Genomic DNA, 4757 nt, shown 5'->3' with positions numbered 1-4757 from the left:
AGAGAATGTTATTCTGTCCTAACTGCATGAAAGAAACACATTTAAACCCATTCCTAAGAATGTGCATTTGTGTTAAGCACTGAGGTGACCTCTCCACAGATGGAAAGATTCTGTTGGGTTTCTGGGGCTTCCCTGTGGGCTCAGTGGTAAAGAATCACCTGCCAATTCAGGAGACCTGGGTTCAATCCCTTAGTCGGGAAGATCCCCTGGAGAAGGAAATGGCAACCCACTCCAGTATTCTTGCCTGGGAAATCCCATGAACAGAGGAGCCTGGTGGGCTACAGTCCAAAGGATTGCAAAAGTTGGACATGACTTGACGACTAAACAACAACAACTGTATATTTTCTTATTTATTTTTATGCACAAGGGACTGAAAGGCATTAGTGTAGTCTCCTAGGCTCTGAATATTATCAGGGCTAGTATGTTATAAGATCTTAGTTCTACCCTCTTTGTATCAGCTAAGAGTACTTTTGGCTATAGTAAGAGAATTCACAGCTAACAGTAGTTTAAACAATAAGGAAATTCAGTTATATTATACACCAAGAAGTCTGGTTGTCCCAGGCTTGATGTGATAGCTTGATAAAACCTTCAAAGACGCAAGCCCTATCATTCAGTTCTGTCATTGTCAGCCCGTTGTCTTTTCTGCCTTAGGTCACGTGATGGCTGCTGCAGTTCTATGGATCAGAGCATTCCATGTCCACATTCAAGGTGGGGAGAGTGAGCTGTACCAGAGTGCTCTGTACATCTGTCCTGTTGGAAGGAAGAAAGATTCTTTCCAGAAGTTCCCAGCTGACTTCCTCTTCCATCCAGCTGACTGGAGCAGTGTCACGTGGACACTTGAAGCTGTAGGAGAGACTAAGAATGTAAGTTGTTCTTAATCTTTCTTTTTAATTTTAAAGTTATTTATTCCTTTGGCTGCTCTGGGTCTTAGTCACAGCATACAGAATCTTCAGTCTTCATTGTGACCCTTAGGATCTTTAGTTGTGGCTCTCAGGGTCTTTAGGTGCGGCATGTGAACTCTCAGTTGCCACATATGAGATCAAGTTCCCTGACCTGGGATTGAACCTGGGACCCCTTTATTGGAAGCACAGAGTCTTAGCCACAGGGCCAACAGGAAAGTCCCTAACCTCTTTAATAGAAAGTGGCAAAGGAGAAGAGGAATGGATGGCTATTGTACCAATGACACTATCTGCCATACCTTGTCACTGTTCTGAGAGATTATTTCAGGGCTGCATGACCCAAATTTTAGGCTCTAACAGTTTTGCAAATTCCTAGATATGTTGAAGAGGGAAGATATTGACCTATTTTTTTCAGGGAGGACAGGATTTAAACTTGTGGGCTTATGAGTTAAACAGACTTTCCCCACCACTTTGGGATTTTTTTTTCATTTTTTGGTTTGTTTTAGTGATTATTATCCAAGGAACTATAGTGTAACCATAAAAAGGGGGAAATTATCTGATTATTTTGAGTAACTGAGCCACAAAAGAAAATAATCCAGAGACTTTACTTTTAAAAGTCAGCAGTGAACTTAGAATATCCAGTTGGAGTGAAATTTACTGTGCCTTTCCCTTTGGGATATAATTGGGCTATTATTGAGCTTCCCAAATAGCAAACACTGAAAAGAAAGACTCAATTTTAACTAATAACACCTACATCTATCTATATCCAAAAGCCTTTTGCCTGACCCTCATTATACAACCAAAATCTATTTCCATTTACTTGTAGAGAAAAGATTGATTTTCTCATTTCTTTTTAGATAAACACTGATAACTACACTCTGAAAAAATACCATTCCCTGCAGTGTCTTCTTCCCTAGGGTCCCATCAAATTAAAATTACTTAATTCCCCCAATCGAGACACAAATTTCTCTTGTCAAAATATATAAATTAGGGCCAAAAGTAGAACCTGAAAATTAAAATGAATAAGAAGTAATACTTTTTACCCACATACCAGTAGACCAAACTTTAAAAATTGGCAGCTCTTGCTAAAAATGTCTTCATCCATATATCAGGAAAGAAAATGAAGAGGCCCAGAAACTTTTACTGACATTAATTTTATCTTGGAGTTTGAATTTGTGGTCAGTTCTCAGTGTCTTTGTTTCATTTTTATGATATAAAGGAAGCCAGAGACTGGTCCTTAAATATATATATATTTTTTATATAATATAAATATATATGTTTATATAGCATACCCATGATTTATAGAAGCCTGTCACTTCTTCAATGAAGCCTCTTCTACCTAAGACCAAACCACATTGTACAGCAATACCTGTCAGTGTTGTCTTTTACTGACTCCTTCAAAATCTAGTCCAGTTTGCTTCTTACCATCATTATTACTATCATCATCATCATCATCATTATTTATTTGGGAAACTCATCCATGGATAACAGCTTAGTCAGTAAGTAGGAAGCAAATGTTTCTGGATGCCCTCCTCCAGCTCCATTTCTTTTCTTTTACAAATTGTAAGAAAATGGATGAAGCTGGACTACCCCATCCTCATCCAGAGATGTCCCAGAATTTGTGGCCTAAACATGGATTGGCAATAATATAGAGGGTTAGGATACACTGTGGGGCTGTCCTAACCTCATTTTGCTCTGTCCTTGCCACTGTCCCAAAGGCCCAAACTGGGTAAAGGTAGATTCTAAGACTAATGTAATTGCAATGTATCTATGTGGGTTTCATCACTGTAAGATGTAACACAAATCTGTCCTCATTGCAACTTGAAATTCAATGTCTAAATCCGCTAGAGGAGAGAGTATCATGGTTTAACAAAATGCTACATAATGACCCGATTAGGCTCTGGCTTTGTGTAGACTGCTTATGGTAGATTTGGCCTGCCCATGAAGATCCACCCCATAAGGGTGACAGTCATATCAGTTCTCTATGACAAGCGCCTTCTTGTTCCTGCCAGCCACTGGCCACCGCTGACTATTAGAGAATGACATGTGCTCCAAGCTATGGCAGCCAGATCCTCTGTCATAGGACCTGAGAATCAGGATTCAGAGGAGAATCAGAATTCTCTGGGTCTGGCTTGAACTGAGGACGTGGAAATTTAGGGTCTGTGGAGGGACGGCTCTGAGCACAAAGAAACAAAGATAACTAAGAAAAGAAAGAAAATTCTGAAATATATGGGCAGAGAGAAACAGTGCTAGGAAACCCTAGGTATACTCTGATAGGGGAGAGAGAGGAGAAGGGAGAGAGAGACTGCATTTCCATGAGTTTGGACAAATGTGTAATGACATGACCCCAGTATTATAGTATCATATGCAGTGGCTACTGCCCTAAAAATCCTCTGTGCTCTGCTGGTTCACCCTTCCCTTCCCCCAACAGCTGGCAACCACTGATCTTTTTACTGTTGACATAACTTTGTATTTGTCACAATGTCATATAGGTGGAATTAAACCATGTGTAGCCTTTTCAGATTGGTTTCATTCACTTATCAATATGCATTTAAGTTTCTGCCATATTTCTTCATGGCTTGATGGCTCATTTTTTCACCACTGAATAATACTCCACTGTCTGTATATACCGCACTTAAGTTGTCCATTGAACTGCTAGATATTTTGGTTGCCTCCAAGGGTTTGGCAGTTATGGATAAAACTGCTATAAACATCCATGTGCAGGATTTTGCATGGACATATGTTTTCAACTCCTTTGGGTAAATACCAAAGAGCATGATTGCTGGATCATGTGCTAAGACTATGTTTAGTTTTCTAAGAAACTGCCAAACTGTCTTCCAAAGTGACTGTGTCACTTTGCATTCTCATCAGCTATAAATGAGAGTTCCTGTTTTTCCACATCCATGCCAGCATTTGATATTGTCAGTTTCCGGATTTTGGCCATTCTGATAGCTGTATAATAGTATTTTCTTGTTGTAATTTGCATTTCCCTGTGATGATGTGATGTGGAGCATCTTTTCAAAGGCTTCTCTAGTGTATATGTCTTCTCTAGTGAGGTGTCCATTAAGGTCTTTGGCCCATTTTTTAACCAGGTTGTTTGTTTTATGGTTGAGTTTTAAGACTTTGTACATTTGGAGAACAGCTCTTTATCAGATGTGTCTTCAGCAAATATTTCCTCCCAGTCTGTAGCTTTTAAAAAATAGTTCTTTATTTTTGGCTGTGCTGTCTTCATTGCTGCGCTCTGGTGTTCTCTAGTTATGGAAAGCAGGGGCTACTCTCTAGTTGCGGCACATGGCTTTCTCCTTGCAATGGCTTCTCTTGTTGTGGAGCACAGACTCTAGGGTCATGGGCTTTAGTAGTTGTGGTGCGCAAGCTCAGTAGTTGTGGCACATGGGTTTAGTTGCCCCACAGCAAGTGGGATCTTTCCAGACCAAGGATAGAACCCGTGTCCCCTGTATTGCAAGGCGATTCTTTCTTTTTTCCATTTATTTTTATTAGTTGGAGGCTAATTACTTTACAATATTGTAGTGGTTTTTGTCATACATTGACATGAATCAGCCATGGAGTTACATGCATTCCCCATCCCGATCCCCCCTCCCACCTCCCTCCCCATCCCATCCCTCTGGGTCTTCCCAGTGCACCAGCCCTGAGCACTTGTCTCATGCATCCCACCTGGGCTGGTGATCTGTTTCACTATAGATAATATACATGTTTCGATGCTGTTCTTTCAAAACATCCCACACTCGCCTTCTCCCACAGAGTCCAAAAGTCTGTTCTGTACATCTGTGTCTCTTTTTCTGTTTTGCATATAGGGTTATCATTACCATCTTTCTAAATTCCATATATATGTGTTAGTAT

Source organism: Cervus canadensis, chromosome X (genome assembly GCF_019320065.1).
Source record: "Cervus canadensis isolate Bull #8, Minnesota chromosome X, ASM1932006v1, whole genome shotgun sequence".
NCBI classification, from domain to species: Eukaryota; Metazoa; Chordata; class Mammalia; order Artiodactyla; family Cervidae; genus Cervus; species Cervus canadensis.
Note: the sequence above shows the minus strand (reverse complement) of the source record.